At 43.3% G+C, this 18,467-nt stretch overlaps 1 protein-coding gene across 4 annotated transcripts in view; it reads right to left on the bottom strand.

Annotated features, from left to right (window-relative positions):
• Csmd1 (CUB and Sushi multiple domains 1) overlaps nucleotides 1-18,467 on the bottom strand; it is a 1,515,607-nt gene that overhangs the window by 1,336,983 nt on the left and 160,157 nt on the right. The window lies entirely within an intron of this gene.

Consider the following 18,467-nt stretch of genomic DNA (forward strand, 5'->3'; position numbering starts at 1 on the left):
TCTTCCATGAAAAAATAAAATAAAATTTCATAACCAAATAACCATAGTTAATACTCTGTGTACAATAATCTTAAAGGGATGGCCAAAATGTTACTCAGAGTAAAAGTCATAGTCAAAAAAGAGTCTCTCTTAGAAGAAACAAACACATAACAGCTGAAAACTTTCTTTTTATGAACTAAGAGACACTAGTAGTGCAAATGAATGAAATTACATGCATATTGAAATATTTTATTCTCTATTCTCAGAATGGAGTATTTGGGGAATTATTTGAACTTCTCCCAAGTCCTATTTCTCTATCTTCTGTTTTGCTCTTTATTCATATATATTTATGTATTTTGAGTTCCCAATGTAAGTGAATCCATGTGATATTTAAGCTTATTGAGTCTGACTTATTTCACTTGAAACCATGATCACAAGGTGCATCCATTTGCCTACGAATGCCTCAAGTCTATCTTTATTCATGGCACAGTAGCATTCCACTGTGTATAAATACCACATTTTCCGTATCCATTCAACTACTGGTGGGTATAGATGCTGTTTAGGAGATCTAGCTATTGTAAATGTTGCTGCTGTGAACATGGGTAGGCACCTATCCCTCTAATGTGAAGAGTTTAACTCTTGGGAAGATACGGAGAAGAGCTAGGTCAAATAGAATTTCTATTTTTAGTTTTTTGAAGAATCTCCATTCCACAGTAGTTGTACTAGTTTACATTCCCACCAGCAGACTGCCCTTAGTTTTAAGAAAAAGTGAAATATAATATCCAAACTATATATAGTAAATAAATACTATAAAATAGACTGTATAGAAAATGTATTTTATTTTGTGTCAAAATTTCCTTAAATCGTCCTTCATTTCATCTTCCCCAGAAAGGCCTGACATTCTCTTTGCTAAGTTGATATTCTAACTCTAAATATCATCAAAGATATTTTACTGATCTGAGAATAATTTTATTAAATCTATTTATCTAAATATTTTAAATGTAAAGAGAGAGCATCTGCAGCAAGCAGTAGATAAGAAACCATAACAGGTATTTGTGGGAGTGCGACAGGGAACAGATTTGATGCCCTGCGTCAGGTCACTTTTCATTTTAACTTCACCCTGGTTGGGCGCTTGGTCCTCTGAGCTTGGGGACTTCATCCCCTAATCTGGATCATAAAATGTCCTAAATTTGACTCGTGGATTTGACATGCACATTGTTCACTGAAGAGTAGAATTGAATCTTTCAAGGATGGTGAGTAAGGAAAGAAATTTCATGTCTTAAAATACTCCATCCCCGTAACATTACTGGGAGATGAAGCCGTGGTGCTACAAAGGCAGGTGGGTCTGTGTTATTTCTAGGCCCGGACGGCCTAGAGTTCTCCACACCAGCTGAGCAGTGTGCTCTATGAGACTGAACTCCTGCCTTCAAAATGACCAGTGCATTCTGGTCTCAGAAACTCAGAAATTAAACCAACCCGAGAGCTTCCTGTGTTTGCAAGAGTAGGTTTACTGATTCCCGCTGTCCCTGGGAGCCCTGGACAGCTCCACACAAAGGTGCTCTGTATGCAGGGACGAAGCATCCTGTCGGATCACTCCTGCACCAGCTTCATGACTCTGTGGAAAGGAAGTTATGTTTACTTTTGAACGGAATCCTTTCTTCTCACAAATACCAAGGGGATATCATCACTTCATTTTAAAGCCTTTGCTTTATTTAGTTTGGGTTATTGCACTGACGTAACATTGCCTTTGTGTAGCCTTTATAGTCATTCTTCGCGCACTGCTGTATCAGTCTCACTCCCATCATGAAAATTAGTTTTTCCTGAAATACCATTGCAGCCACACTCATGGTGAACGAGGACCATGAATCTGCATGGCCCGCTGCAAAATCTCAAGATAGAACCATTTAAGGGGGAGGAAATCCAAATTACATCATTGCTGTTTGAAGCTCAACAATGTCAACTTCTGCAAAATGTCTCACTCACGACCCCTATACTTGCTTTTAAATGGAATTTGTCAAAGTGGCAATGTTAAAATAACAAAGCGATTTGAACCTTGCATTTCTCAGTGAGATGAAGAATTTGAGGGTAGATCTCTCAGAAATGGGGGAAAGCAATGAGTAAGATCAGAAAAAATACTATTCTTTCATACTGTCCCGATTTGGAAGGATCAGAAGAGAAATAGAAACTAACCACGGTGAGAGGAATAAGGGTCAACTATTGCCATTTATAGTGATATGCCTGATATGTGTTTTTATGCATCAAATAACTTGACACAATTTTAAATCATTTCTTAAAATATTAAAGCATTATTATCTCTTGAAAGACACTCATTAATACAGAATTAATCCAGTACATAAATTGGGGATTCAATAACAGAATTCTAGATCTATAAGAGGCCTTGATATGCAAAAAAGAGCAGCAAAAGGAAGGAATTAAAATAACATGTGTAAACAAAAACTATCCTAGGAATTCCTGCAGTGATTTCCCCATTATCCTTAAAACAGAGTAGAATTTTATGTTATGTTTATTTTCCAAATTGGAGACCATTACTAAAGTAGGAAAAGGGGTGTTTGAGGATGAATCATAGAGAAATCAGAAAGATTAAATCAAGTAAAGAAGAAAGGCTGAAAGAAATCAAGGTAGCTAAACTCGGATTCCTGGAGTGACATACTTGGGGAAATCCCACTGCCCTTTAGCTGCAGCCCACCGGGGCTGGGGAAAGGAATCCACTGGGCCCCGTTAGGAAAGGCAGCGCCACACTTCCCTGAGTTTGTAGGGGCTGCATCAGTCCTGGATCCCACAGGAAGCCCAAGCTTAATGGCCCCTCCAGGAGTTGTACAGGGAAGACACCGATACAGCGTGGTTGGTGCCACGTAACAGCCAGGACTCTATCCAAGGGAGGAGAGCTAGTGGACTGCACTGCAGAGTGCTGGTGTAATTCTAATTTTGATTGCATTGTCATATAAAATCATGCTGTCTTATATCTCTTACAAACAGCTGTGGAGATACAAAGTGTATTGTTTCAGTTTTAGACAATTTCAATTTGTTATTTTGATTCTTTTACCAGTTTCTAATTCTGTACCTTTTCCAAATCACCTATTTTTAGCTCTTCTTCTTTAAATGAGAGCAATTCTTTTCCCAAGTTACTGAAAAGACTAAAAAGCAGTCATGTTTGTAAAGCACTTCACAAGTTAACAATTATTCGTCAATATAAATTCAGTTTATCTTGGGCTATGGATGCAAATCTAAGGTACAGGACTCACCTCGCAGGCACAAGGCTCTGAGCTGTATCCTCAGCACTACAGAAAATAAATTCGGACATAAAAAAACAACAAAGATGATGATAAATAACTAGTTTATCCTTAGAAAGCACGGAAGTTGTCACTGCCTTGTGAGTTTTCCATGTTATGTATGATCAATTCCAGCCCTAATCTTACTGAAAATCTTTTATTTAAATCAGCGCTTCACCAGGGCAAGCCAGACAATGCCTTCACAGAGAGCTCCATATTGAAATGGAAGAGCGAAAAGAGTTAATTCCAACTCCCTGCTTTACCTTGTGCTCCTTATTTTACCTGAGAGAGAGCTAAACCATCCTGAAAAAGAGTGTTCTCCGGGGAGCGGGAGGTGAGCAGGGAGAGAAACAAGTAAGTGTAATTGACTCAGCAGGTGCATGGGCGGGAAAGCGGGTCTGGCAGGAGACAGCTGGGGTCGAGGCCCTGGCTGGGGCTGAACTGAGGGCAGTGCAGAGGGAGGCTGTCCGGCAAGGGCAAAGCTCCGCCTTGGGTCTCAGCTACCAGGGAGAGGGGCCCTGTGCTTGCAGTATAGCAGCCCTGAGCATAGCGCAGTCCCCCAACAAGGCTGTCCTTGAAACAGCACATTCCACGCAAGCCAAACACAGATACGTCGTTTTTTAATAAGCGAATCCCAAATAAGCAGCAAGAACGTACCCTGAGTCTGCCTGCGCGCACGCACACACACACACACACACAGACACACAGACACACACGCGAGCGCTGTCCCCCACACCCCTCGCCTCTCCAGGCTGCCACTCCACCCCCCCCCCCCACCCCCCGCCAGCTGCTGCGAGGTCGGTGCATACAGCTCAGTATGCTTTCGTCCCACGATTTCAAGTTCCTACCTGCTCTAGGTGACGCTACAAACTTGGAGTTCAAACCTATTAAAGATACCGGTAATATTGAAGAACTGGCAGGCCCACTATATACACACAAAACACGAAAGCTAAAGAACGTATTTTAGAATTAAGAAACCTCCATCCTATTATTCTGATCACCTCCGGGAACTGATATAACAGTTTGCCATCACTCATGAATGAGAAGATCAGGGGTTTAGGGAACTAACACCCTGGCTGGTTATCTGTTTTTACAAATGAAACACCCGGAGCTGTCTGGACCATACTCTTCGTGGGCTCTGATTCCGCCATTCTTTTGATTATTTTTCCCGTGGATCTTTGTTCCTTGTTCCCTGATTCCTTTCTACACAGTACTCGAGAGTGCATGGCTCCTCAGAGTGCCAGGACTCTGCTGGAAGTGCCAGTGAGCATCCTGTCCTGAACCATGAGCACATGGCCTTTGCCCCAGTGCCAGCAGGAGATGGACACGGAGCACATCATGCTTTCCATAGGAGTGATGCTTCTGCAAGCAAGACCACACGGGACTCCCCCAGAGGGAGCCGGGTGCAGCTGGGCTGCTGCCTCTGCCTTCACCTCAGACCTTCCCGGGACTGATCTGAGCCCACTCAGACGGGCCTCACTCAACCTGCAAAGCTTCGTATCAGATGATTCCCATGTCACAGTGCTACTGTTTGGAATTAAAGGTCTCATAGTGGGCTAAGAGAAAGAACTGGGTTCTTTTTAAAAAAATACTTGTGATAGAAGGAAAGTATCTCTTTTAGGGGCTATAATAATGTGTACTTACATAGGGAAAAATGATGAGTTATTGAGATTCAATACTTGGAAATAACATGCTCTTCTTGTACATGTTTGAACTGTGATACTATGATTAGGCTGCACGTATAAATGAGCATATAATCCTGTAAACACCCAGTAAAAAAACTGACATATTTTTACTAATGTCCAGTGTATAAATCACTATATATGGAAACAGTCACAATGCAAAGCTACACGTTCATTTCAAAAAAATAATTTCATGGTTTAGAATCTTTTAAGGAACTAACCAAAGTCCGAGGTTTAAAATATTTTCCAGTGGTGGCAAATGTATGCTATTTGGTCTTATTAATATTTTGATTTTTAAAATATCCTGGCTGTCATGGGGCCTTACATTTATAGAGCACTTCAGCATTCACCGATGGGTTCACATATATATCATTGATTTTTTCAAAAGGGGTAAATCTGACACCTTCTCAAAAGATAATCATAACAGAACAGTTGGCAAGCATTTGAAAACAACGATAGGAGAAGCTTTATCCATTTGAAAGGGACAACTCAGCAGCACGGATATGTAATGATGATCATATTTTAATGCAGCAGGACCCAGTCCACTATGCAGAGGACATAAATATCAGGAAGCAAAGGGATACCATGCTCAGCTCCAAGGGAGCTGCATGCCTTCCACAGGCTCAGCATTCCCTGGCAGACTGGGTTTTGAGCTTTTATAAATAGTCTCTATCGCAACATTTCATCACTGAAAAACCCAGACATGAAAGTATAAAACCCAAGCAAAGTGTAAATAAGAGATAAATCCTACTAATTGAGGTTTGTGATGCTAGAGCCCCTGCAGCAGTGCCGACCAGGATTTCTTGGCATGGAACCCAAGTGGCAACATCAAGTGGCAAACTGCGCAGTGATGGCTCCCAGCTCCTCCTCTCTCCAGGCCATTGTTTGTCTTTTCATTTTTCAAACATGAAAATATGGGGCTGGGGATTTAGCTCAGTGGTTTCGCAGCCTGTTGCGCAAGCACAAGGACCCAAGTTCAATCCCCAGTACCAAAAAAAAAAAAAAAAGAAAAGAAATATACCTTACTTCCTCCAAATGGTTCTTAAATAAATTCTGGCCATTTAACAACCATCCTTTCCTCTTCCGTTTTAGCAACAGGAGAAGCAGTAGGCAATTCAATTCTGGGCCTCCCTGGGGCCTCCCTGGGTGGAGGGTGTCTACTGCATGCACGACCCCTACATACTACACAGCCATGGCTTCCAAGCACAGCTGGCCCGACATCCATCACCTTTCCCAACCCTCCAGGAATGCAAAAGAAAATTATATGTATACAAACAAACCAAAGAGAATCCATCTCTACAGATGCAGGCGCTGGCTGCCACGTGGTCCCTGAGCCCAGCCTCTGTCTCCCACCCCTGCCTTTGGTTCTCCTGCATTATCTATAACTAATTCTGACCTCAAGCAAGAGGATATAAATGCCACTACCCTGATCATCTGGAGCTCAAAGCAGTTCATTAGGCTGCTAATATTTGTTGGGTTTCTTTAATAGCTCTTTTTAACTAGAGAAAAGAGGAATTCTGCTTGGGTCAATCATTACCAAGATCCTCACCTAATTATCTTTTAAACCCACAGGGCATAATCAGTCTTGAATCATGGACTGCTCTCGTCATTATCACCCAAAGTATTAGCAGCTTCGCTGAGCATGGCAGCTGACACCTGCAAGGCACTCTTCCAGTGCCAGACCTGGTTTTCCTTCCTGGTCCCCACCCTGGGCCCACCCCTTGGGGCTGCCTTCACAGTGGACAAGCACGTGGCCACTGGAGACCCCATGACGGTGGCTGGGCTCCTTGGCCGACTCAGTGAATATGAATCCCTAGGAAAAGAAGTCCACAGAAAAGGCATTTTGTTGGGACGTTCAGTGGCCAAGCGGTCTCCTCCAAACATCAGAACTCAAAAGCAGATTCAGCCCCTAAGGAGTGGGGCTCAGTACCCTTGGCAATCACTTAGAAGAAGTGCAAGGCCTCTCTAGCTCCCGGATTCTATGGAGTCACTTATCTTTTCTCCCTAAATCGAGTGTCTGTTACTTCACTTAAAGAAAACCAATCAGCACCTCATTTCATGTCAGGCATGAATGGAACACTACGACTCTGAGGCTACACTGTAGCATCAGATCACATGCAGAAGAGAATTAGAACTGATAAAGTCAGCAAGGCAAAGGTACACACAGGACTGGGGCCAAGTATATCTTATTTCAATTCTAGGCATTTTGGGGTTATGCCTCTTTGATTTGTGACCCTCAACATAATCCAGTGTCCTCAATTTATTCAACTGCAAGTGATATTGTTCACAAAAAGCCACTGTAATTTTTGGCATATTATAAAGGCTTGCTGTATGATAACCATTCTTAATTATAATAATTCATGTCTGCAGAATGGTTAACATGCAAGTCCTCATGGATACAAGTAGAACTCATGCCTCAAGGACGATGCCACTGAGTCCTCTGACCCGTACTGGGGTAGCAAGTGAAAATGAAGACTGGAAATAAGCTCACTGGAAAATATATGAGCAGCACATCGAACTCTAACCCAAGACATCTGTCCCGGTGGCCTGATAAACGCCACTTACTGAAAATCGAATGACGCCCACAGCTGGGATATTATCTTCCAAAGGCATCACAGGCTTATGTTCATGACATATGAAGATGGGAACAGTTTTAGTTTAAAGAAAACTCATTTGCATGTAAGAATTGTAGATTTTAATATATCCATAGCTAAACCTAAATATGTTCGAGGACATCTTAGCTTTACGCTACTGAGCTTAGAAACATCTACATCTTGCTTTCTTTGTAGATTATGAAAATAATCCCTGCATGAACAGCTATTTTTGCTGTATATTTCTGTACAGTGTAGGTTTGCTGTGACTCAGACTCTTGCAGATGAACATTTCATCCTTCTCTTTTTAAACTTGGAACCAAAGGAAAAGAAAAGAAACTGTATGAATTTTGACTTAAATAATTCTAGTCAATATTAGTTACCAAGTCTCCTGGTTATATGAATTTTCACATTGCCCATCAATTTGAATTTAATAAACATACTAACACTAGAAAGTTTTATGATGTACGTGTTTTGATTTTAGAGAAATAATTATCATATTGAGATTTGTAGCAACAAAACAATTTCTATTTAAGAAAATAATTTATATTTAATTCACTTTGACTTATTTGAAATCCACAGCTATCTTCAGATTAGGAACCAGTGGGTCAAGGACAAGCATCATATGACAATCTAGAAGTGATGGTATTCATTCTCACTGTAGATGTGGACCTTTTTTACAAACTTTCAGACAGAGTACGAAATCAGTAATATCCATAGCTATGAGTCACAGAGTTAATATGGCAGAAGTAATCAGTAAATTCATCTCCCTGAAATGTTATGGTTACTTAAAATACACTAATCTGGCCTTGCATATGTAAGAATTTTATTTGGCAGGAAATAGGAGAGTGCTCATCACCGACAGAAGACAAACCAAACCTAAGGTGTACAGTGCCCAGAGCCACACAGGGTGAAGATGTCACCCCTCCCAGCTGGACCAACACCCTAATGGCAGGTGCTCTCCAGCACAGGGTACAGGCCAGAGCTGCACCCCTCCTGATGGCCGCAGCTTGTATTTCCTCAGCTGAGCAGTCAGAACTGTGTACCCAAGACTGAGCCTTTGTGTCGCCATCACCGCTAAGCAGCAACAACAATGCCTCTGTTACAGCCATCGGCTCGGACTCTGCAAGCTTAAGCATCTCCTTCTTGGGGCTCTGCCTTTCTCAGCTCCTGCTCCAGGCACCTCTGCACCCGAAAAGATCAGAAGGAGCCCACAGCTGTGCCCCAGGGAGGTCAAATATGAGGCCTCCATGCTTTCCCAAGAATGTCAAGCTCCCCTAGACTCTGGTGATCCCTTCTGGTGACAGCTCATAGGCTGCTATGGAGTCACGGCTGTGACCCCAGCCATCAGCCATCAGGTAATCCAGTGTGGAGACTTCCTGTGAGCTCCAGAGACATAGATCCAAGCATGGAACCCTACCACGAAGAAAACTGGGCTCAATAGAAGACTGGCAGTGCCTAAAAGTCCTTGGAGATTGGAAGGGATGCCTAGAAAGATGGGTCAGTGGGATCTGCACACCGTGCTTATAGGCAAACAGTGGGGCCCTTGGGGATTGCTGTGTAATTTTTGATGGAATATCACAAGATTCCATTCTCTGGGTCTCACCATCTGCTGAAAGAGGACATCTGCTGAAGTCCTTTCTGACCAGCGGGAAATCTCCTTCCACTCCTTTGAACACTTGTCTGCTATCACTGGAGAAGAACAAGCTCCAGTAAGCAGACTTTAGCTCCCTCCGCTTGCACAATGAACTGTTCCTTTTCGCTGCAAATCTGAGAGCCTCTAGCAGTTCCTCAAGAAAATCCTCCCTGCAGGGCCCTTTAATGGACTGTGCTACATTGTAGCAGAAATAATGACTAAGGGAGAATCACTGGGAAGAATGGCCACAGTTTGACTACTCACTGCAGGAAAGACCAGGTATCTTGGTGAGGAGGGTGTCTGCCTGCTCTGACGTTGTTGGAACCCTCGTCTTTTCTTGATGACCCAAAAGTTTCCGCTCATAATTATTTTATCTTCCACATCTTTTTTTCACCATTGATTTTCAGTGTTCATTATGTCTCTATTATAAAGCGGCCACTGATTGTTATATTCAAGGAAACCTAGTGGAATAGAATGAAGAGTTATTTGTTTGTTAATATTAGCTTAATAAAGAAGAAAAGTCTGCAAAGATTGTAACCACAACACTCTCCTCAGATAATATGAAAAGAAGAGCCTAGGCAAAGCACTCTGGGTTGGCAGGGAGATTAGAGGGCTAGGACATCATAAAAACTAAAATTATTGAGGGCCTTCTCCAGCCCCTGAGCGAATCTCTTCCTGACAGCATTGGAAATTTATGTTTGTAAAGATGACTAAATTAGGCTGATAAGTAGTAAAATATTCAGCACTGAAAAGGAAGTCCAAGTTTTAACTGATATTGGAAGTTCTGAAATCAATTATGAGCATGGAATTATTAGGAGTGGATATTTATATAACCACAAGGCAAGGTCAGATGTCTCCAGGTCAAGAGGGATTTCCATCTCGCAGGAGAGCTTTTCCAGCAGGTGGAAGAGGTAAGACTATGTTGCTATGACCATGGGTTGGCATATTCCTAGCCTTGCCTGTCCAGCTGCTTGCTGAAACCATGCCATCTCACCACTGGTCTTCCGGATGAGTCGCAGGACCAGCGATTCCATAGCACCAGGTTGGGCCCGGGGATGGGGCAGGGCAGAGGAGTTGGGTACCAGGTGTGTCATGCGCCCCTCTCAGGCTTTGGTCTAAAGAGCAGCTGACACTAGGGAGCTGGTCACCCTAAGGCCAGGCAGCTTGGTTGTCTGGGATGTTGAATCCTTCGGCTCTGTCTCTTCGATAATGTGCTTCTGGGAAGTCACCTGTCTTCCTAGGAAGCCATCTGGCATTGGCACATGGTGCTGCTACTTGCTGTGGCAGCGATCAGAGCCTGAGAGTGTGCTTTCAGAAGGAAGCCACAGGAGGGAGGGCTCACCTTACTGAGCACAGGCTGGATGCCCGCTCGTCACAGTCCTTACAGCACCGATTCTTGCAGAAGCCTCGGGGGTGGACGTTACCATCCAAATACTATGCATGGGAAGACTGGTACTTGGAAGTGTTAGCGATCTTGTTCCTGATCCTAAGGCACAGCCAAGGCCTGGGTTTTAACCCTAATGGTGGTAACCCCAAAGGCCAGGCTGTGCTCAGTCTAGTCTGAAGTGAAGCTTCAGCAATGACAGGAGAGACACGGAAGCACAGGTCCCTGGAGTGACATCACTGGCAGTTCCAGAAGGTGCATGACAAAGACAGGGAGGACCAGCATTTTCACAGACATCGGTGCACGGAGGCGGCCTTCGTGCAGTGCAGGGCATGTGGTGGAGAGGAGGGCAACCAGCCCCCAGCCTGGGGAGCGCCTCCTCCTGGCGACCTCAGCTGTCAGCAGCCTCTGTCCCCTCTTCAGTCCAGGAAGGAGTTAAACACTTTCCCCTTGGGATTCTGATTCTCTCTTTGTTCTAGAAGTAAGTGGTCCCATGTTGAGTGCAGAAGAGGAGCTTGTTAGGTAAACTAATAAATGTTCACTTGTGAGGTGGCCTGGACTCCTCTCGCTCCCTGCTGACTTTCCACTTGGCACCACAGATACCTCATTTTATTCTACTGGCAACCAGATGGAAATTGGTGGCTGCTAGTTTCCTGGTTTTCGAGGAGGTACTTAGGCTGAGAGAGCATAGAAATGATGTCGGCGTGTGTCCCGAGCAGTCAATGTGATGACGATGAAGTTTGAGTCCCTCTCTGTTTTGAATCCAATCTAGAATAGGCTTTTTTTTGCTTAAATTCTTTTATGGGTACATGGTAGGCATACAATACATTTGCATTTATCATTGGGTGCTTGTACCTGTACATGACATATCTTGGTTCTTATTTTTTCCCCATTACTTGTGCACCGCTCACCCCTCCTAGAATATGCTTTTTTAACAGTTCTGTTCTATCTGGTTTTGTTCAAATTGTGAGAAGGACTTTAAAAGTAATATTAAGATCCTTCTCTTTTTCTTAGCACACATTCAGTCTTTGTCTCAAAAGCCTTCATAGATTTGGAGATAAATACTGAAACACTCAGCTTCACATAACTAAGATGATTGGAGATAATTTTTAAGACAGCAACCCTTTAAACAAAGTGGTCAGCAATACCAGAGAAACAGTTGAGTTGATCTTTAGTCCTTTTTGATCCACTCTCCCCCTCTCCCTCCTCTCCCCTTCCCTTCTCTCCACATAAGTAAATCAACAAATATAATATCCCATATAAACTGAATCGATGGTAAAAAATCACATATTCATTGCAATAGATACGGAAAAGGCCCTTGACAAAATCCAACACCTCTTCATGATAAAACTGATGAAAATACTACACAAAGATCTTACTCCAAATTATAAAAGCTTTCTCATAAAATACATGATCCCCAACAGCGCACGAATTCTTAAAACAGCCCACTAGCAACAAGTCATTTGCTTTAAAGAAAATTAGCAATCAAGTTTTAACTGGAAATATTTGGTCTTTGCACATCTACTCAATATTCAGCGCTAGTACATCAAATCAGTCTATCTTTGAACTCAGCTGTTTCAAATAATCGCAGTTCTCCACCCTGCGCCCTTGGGCCTCTGCAGCCCTCACTGCGCCCACAGTTGGCAGCACCCCCAAGCGACTGGCGGAAGAGTGAGCTCTCATACGCAGCCTTTGGACTACTGTTTCCTAATTGTCCCTAATTACATGGAAGACTCAATTTATAATCAATGGGTTCAGAACTGAAAGGAACAATTCCCGGGAAGTGCTGTCAAGCAGTTGTGCTGGATTACACAAATGCCAGTCAGCAGCACTAGGAGTTTACCACTCAGGGCCGGGCTCCCCAGCTGCATACACAGCGATGCCCCTGAGCCTATGCTACATATTCACAGGACTCTCAGACAAATCCTGCCCATCCAGTTGTGTTGTGCAGTCTGCCAGCATAGGAAGCAGTATGATTTAAAGGGTAGTAACTTACACACACACACACACACACACACACACACACATGCAACACACACACGTGCAACCTGTAAGTCTATTTGTAGCATTTGTCGTGCAAACACCTAATCAGTTTGGGAAATGTTATGGAGGCACTGGCTTCTGAAATTTTACCTCAGAAATATAGCATTGAAGAGCAGGTAAGTCAAGTACCGACTTCTTTAACCGTGAAAGTCCTCCAGCATTTAGCAATTACAAGTGTGTAACCATGATATGCAGCACAATAGATAATGATTGCAGATTAACTCTCCTTTATGGCTACAGGGTCTGACCTATGCATTTGCCTAGGGTTGGGAAAATACATCAGATTATGCCAAGTGATAATATGGGAGAGGCGCTCTCTACTGTTATACATACAGTTATGGTAGTTTTATCGTTCTGACCGATGGTGCAGGTAGACGTTGTTTAAAACATAGTCAAATGCCCTCTTCCTTCTCCCAGGCCCTTTGTCCACTTTCTTACCTCAGGCTCCCCCTCATCTCCTTGGGGCCCCTCAAGCAGAGAGTGGCTGTCATTCTCCACAGACACGGGTCTATCCTGTATCGACATAAAGTGGCTTCATTATTTGGGAACTTTTGTGGAGGCCATACTTTGGAAAGGGAAGCAAAGCCCTAAGCACTGCTGCAAAATGCAATTTTGCCTCCTATGCCCAGGAGACACACATAGTTAGAAGGAAGATAAAAGGCTTCTTTTGTAGGGGAAAGGAAATCTACGGGTGTGGCATGTGTTTCACTTTCTGTGAAGGGATCTGCCCCTGACGAATCACAGCCAGCTGACTAGCAAGGGCTTCGCTCCCCACCCTGGGAAAACTGCTGGTCCAGAGTTCATGAAGAAGGCGCTCAGGTAGGCAAGTCTGAGTAACACGGATGCCCCACAGCCGAGGAGCCTGTGAGATGAATGGCAGCCTAGCCAGGGGCAGCCCACTGAAAAGGCTTATGGGGTCTCTTGTCCAGGTTGAAAAGTAGTTTCTTATAAAACTACTCCAGTGACCTGGGAAATAATTCAGTTAATGTTGGATTTAAATTGTTTTCTCAAAATCCCTTTCTGTGAACTTTTCTTTACTACTTTCTTTAATAAGCGGCCAAACTTAGTTTTAATATTCTTCTCTTTGATTGTTAAATGATATACTATCCTATCTTTTGGACATCATTTGAAAAATGCTGGTAACATTTTTTGCTAGGAGTATTTTTTAAAATTCCATATTGTAACAAAGATTACCATTTAATATTCTTGCAATTTTCTTTACATAGTATCTTGGTTTCCTTAGAAATGATTGACTGGTCCTCATGTACAAGAGCCTGTTTTTCAAACATTATCATTTGAAAATCAAGATGGCACACATTTGATTATCTTATCTACTTCACCCTTTGAAAGAACACAGTTTCTCATTCTCCTGATGTCCAGCACGAAGTGCATTACTAGTCCCAAGCTCTCTGCTGCTGCTATCCTTGGAAGCCCAAACCCTCTTCCCTTCCCACACGTGCCTGGCCCCTGGAGATGGCCCCTGTGTCCCTCACCCTAGGGCCAGCTGCTCCTGAGCAGGGCTGTCCACAAATCCTCACCCCCTGCCTCCGCTCACCCTGCTGGCCTGTCTCACCTGCCTTCACGGCATGGGATGGCCCATGCTGGGGAAATAGGCCTTTCCTGATCATGGGGAAACTCGAGTTCCGTGCCAAAGGCTGGGAATCTGGAATACTTTCAACAGAAGCATCTCTGCTATCAGTTATAATTTAGGAAAATGTATCTCCAAGAAAAGTGGGAAGAGTCATAGGACGTCTGCGTGGTGGTATTGAAGGAAGAGAGAATTCGGGGGAAACGTGGAAGAGAAGTGTGTATGTGTGTGTGTGTGTGTGTGAGCACACTCCGAGGGAAGCTCGGAGTAATTAAAAGGTGAGTGGAGAAGACAGTGGGAAAAGTACAGGAAAAATACCAGGACAGGGGAAACTGGGAGGAGACACAGGGCCAGAAGTCATGTCTCTGCCTGCCTGGGGCGAGGCTGGAACAGTGCTGGCGTGGAGTCTCCAGCCGAGGTGCACCCGGAATGCTGCATGGTTGCCATCGCAGATTCTTTTAAGCAACGATTCAAATTTTCTACTTTTTGTTTTCCTTTGTTTGAGCACAGCAATAAAACATTGCTTCTTACAGAAGAAATTCTAGAATACCCGAGTCAACTAGGGGAGCTAAGGCTGAGGTAAGTAAGTTAGGATGCAGGGCCCGTGAGGAACGTCCTGCCCTGCCTCCTGAGTCCCTGCAGGAGCCCGGAGCTGGGTGAATCCTGGGGGCTCTGGCTGACTCCTTCTCACCCTCAGCAGAGGGGCTGGAAGTGGAGGCTGCTCTCCCGCTAAGCTGGGTGGCAAACCCAGCTGCAAAGGGACGTGTGCAAGGACTTTTGAAGAAGCGCCCCTTGGTTTGATGTATTTCTCTTAAGCCTCTCCAATGTTTCATAAAACAAAAGAACAAATACTACTGAGGGCAAGACTTTGAGTATTTAACAACTAACGCCTCACGAGAGCAGTTGGGATTACCAAGGCTATGGGACGTTCTCAGTCCAGAAGGAAAACCTCGTCCTCCAGGAGATCAAGTGCAAAACTCAAAGCCCTTCTGGTGGCAGCCACTCCATGGGAGGAGCGGCTCAGGCAGTCCCTGCTGTTCTTGAGGCCACGTGGAAGGCAAAGCAGGGCCTGCTGACGGATGTGAGGAGGTGACCGAAAACCTAACGGGCCCTTCCGAGGCCCTGAACTGCAGCGGGATTTTCCAGACTGTAGTTGTCTCACTCCATTACAGCAGCTACTTTTGCAAGCTTGCATGCGGAAATACTCTGGCCAAGATGTCCCCAGCCCTACTCTGCACACAATAGCACAGACGTTGTAGATTCTACCGTGACTGAGAGCATGCAGAATTTGCCTTTCTGTGCCTGGCTTATTTCAGTAAACACAATGTCTCTCCAGATCAGCCATGTTGCTGCGAGTGGTAAGATTTCTTCCTTTTTTAAAAAAATAGGCTGAATAGCGTGCTAGTGTACGTGTGTGAGTTGTTGTGCATGTGTGTAAACCTTCTTTATTCACTGATCCATGGGTGGACACTGGCTGATTCCATACCTCAGCTCTCCTCAGCAGTGCAATGAACATGGAGTGTGGATGTCTCCTCTACATCTTGGAGTCATCTATTCTGAATAGGTGCAGAGTAGCAGGATTTCTGTATCGCACGAGGTTCTATTTTTACTTTTCTGAGGAACCTCCACACTGTGTCTCTAGTGACTGTACCAAGTTACTTTCCACCCACCATACCCAGAGCTCGCTTTTTCTCTATGTCCTTGTCTTTTGATAGTGCTGTATTTTCAAATTCTTTCTCTGGCCCTCTGAGATGTATACAAATCATTTCAAAACTTTTTTTCTAGTTTTACCATCCATGATTATCTAAGGACCTAAGAATGGCACTGACTAAATTAGACCTCTCTGGATGTTGGGAAGGAATCAGGAGGCCTGGTCACCCGGTCACCCAGTTATGAGGCCTATGTCATGCCTACATAAGACCCTTAGATCTCACTTACAGGAGGGACCAGGCAAGGCCTAAGAGAGAAGAAACAAGCCCTACCTGTGGTTGCCGGGACAGAGCAAGGATGAACACAGACACGAGGGAGAGTCTGGAGAAGAATAGACAGAGACAGTGAGAGCTGAGGCTTGTGGCAGGCACCAGATGGAAACTACACGGCCAGGGCAGATCCTCAGTCCCGGAGGTGACGTGCAATCCTTCCTTTATTAAGTATGTTTGAACATATTGAAGTTATTTATTAAAACACTTACTCACTTCCCTTTCTAGCAGCTAAAGTAATCCAGAATGAAGTAAGAAAAAGTAAGTGTTAATGGACAGAGACATATCTACATTTTGGGAACAATGCTGCTACTTTAAAAGCTAAAATTCGTAATCAGGACAGCTATGTGTCCATCCCAAAATAAGCACAAATATTTGCCAGGGAGGGAGAGGGCAAGAGACAGAGACACACAGAGGGAGGAAGACTGAGAGCAAAAAGGTAGTCTTCATAAACACCACATTAACCATGTAGAAAAATGTAGAAATTCTCGTTCACACAGCAAAAAAATTATCTTGTAAAGATGTATGGACATATGCCCTCGGTGATTTGAAGAAAGTTAAATCTGAAATGCTTATAGCTTCTCTGGAACTCAGGAAAGATGTGAACAAATAGAAATTCACAGAATGTTCCTAGGCTGCAGTTTTCCTAAATGAGGCTACAAAATTCAAAGCAATCCCAGTCAAAATCGTAAAGTAGTCTCAATCACAGAAGAAGTAAATAGTCCAATTTGTAAGGGAGAAAATTTATAGAAGAAAAAGGAAACTTCACAATATTTAAAACTTCTGTTGAAAAGTCCCAAATTAAAAACAAGGTGGTACTATGCAATTAAAGGAAAATCCTCAAAAAGATACCAGGTTATTCACATGGGATTGGTTTTATAATGAATGATAAATAATTCTAAAATCTACTTAAACTTTGGGGAAAAATACTGGTCTTTCAGGATATGCCAAAATAATATCTAGAAACATAACATTTTTTAAAAAGTAGTAAAAACCTACACAAGGAGCACGATGCTGCTCCTTGCTGCACCTCCTTGCTGCAGCCAGCACAGGCCGACCATGTCCCAGGCATTACCTGCTGCTGCACCTTGCTATCCTTGTAAGGTTGCATAGCTCTCCCTGCCTATGATTTCCAGCCTCCTTGTATCGATCTCTACTGCAGTTCAACACCAGGAATGCCAGCTTCCTCCTGCACACTCTCTCTGGATCTTGACCAATGTGATACATGAAAGATGCTGAGCAATAAAGTCACTATCTCATGAAAACTAGCAAATCAATAAGCAGAAAGTAAAAAAAATGCAACAATAATATGACATGTGATACCAGTGCTGCAGAGGAGCAAGTCCTAAGAGAAACCCTAAGGGGACCAGTAGGTCTATGAAAGATTTTTAACTTCATTTGTAACCAAAGAATTACACAGTAAAAGAGTAAGGTGTAATATGTTCACTAGATGTGAAGTTTCAGCTGGATTGTCAACTTGACTGGCTCAGAAGTGGCTCGGGGGAGGAGACCTCCGGTGTGTCTGGGTGGGTCATGGAGGCATAAGCTCAAGATCTGTGTCCATTTCTTCACCTCGTCCTCTCTGATCACATTCCCTTGCTCTGTGTTCTCACCTCCATGAACTAAGCATCCTTGTTTTACCATGGCTTTCTGACATGATGTTTCTGCCTTGGAGCCAGGTGACCATGGACTGTATCCCCTGAAATCATGAGCCGTCAAACCTTTCCTTCTTCAAGCTGTCAGTATCAGATATTTGTCTCAGGGACAGAAAAGCTGACCAGTACACTGAATTACATAAGATTTTTAAAAAAATATTAATGCTCAGTACTTGAAGAACTTTCAGAAAACGTGAGAATATCTTCCACTGCTTTTGGAAAAATAAAGTACAATATTCCTTGAAAAAAAATTGGCCTTATATGTCAAATGGCTTTACCTTTGACCTGGAAATTTTCTTTCTGGAAATATACTCCAAGTCCTAGCGCTGGAGGTGTAACACTGTGGTAGAATGTTTGCCTAGTAGATATACCAGGCCCTGGGTTCTATCTACAGCACTGTAAAAAAATAAATACAACGAATAATAAATAAAGTGACAATATGCAAAATATATGTGTTTGGATGTTCTTTTCAGCATTACATATTTTAATCCATGTAAGAAACTACTCCTATATTCAAAAGAAATGAATTTGTAAAATAAATTATACAACCAGCTTTCAAAAATGATACACACACTCATACACACACACTACATTACACTATGCTACACTGATGTTTCTCTGTTTTCTCAGGATAAGAAAG

Source organism: Heterocephalus glaber, unplaced genomic scaffold (assembly GCF_053883595.1).
Source record: "Heterocephalus glaber isolate CG9 unplaced genomic scaffold, H.glaber_assembly_v1.0 deba00001104, whole genome shotgun sequence".
NCBI lineage: Eukaryota > Metazoa > Chordata > Mammalia > Rodentia > Bathyergidae > Heterocephalus > Heterocephalus glaber.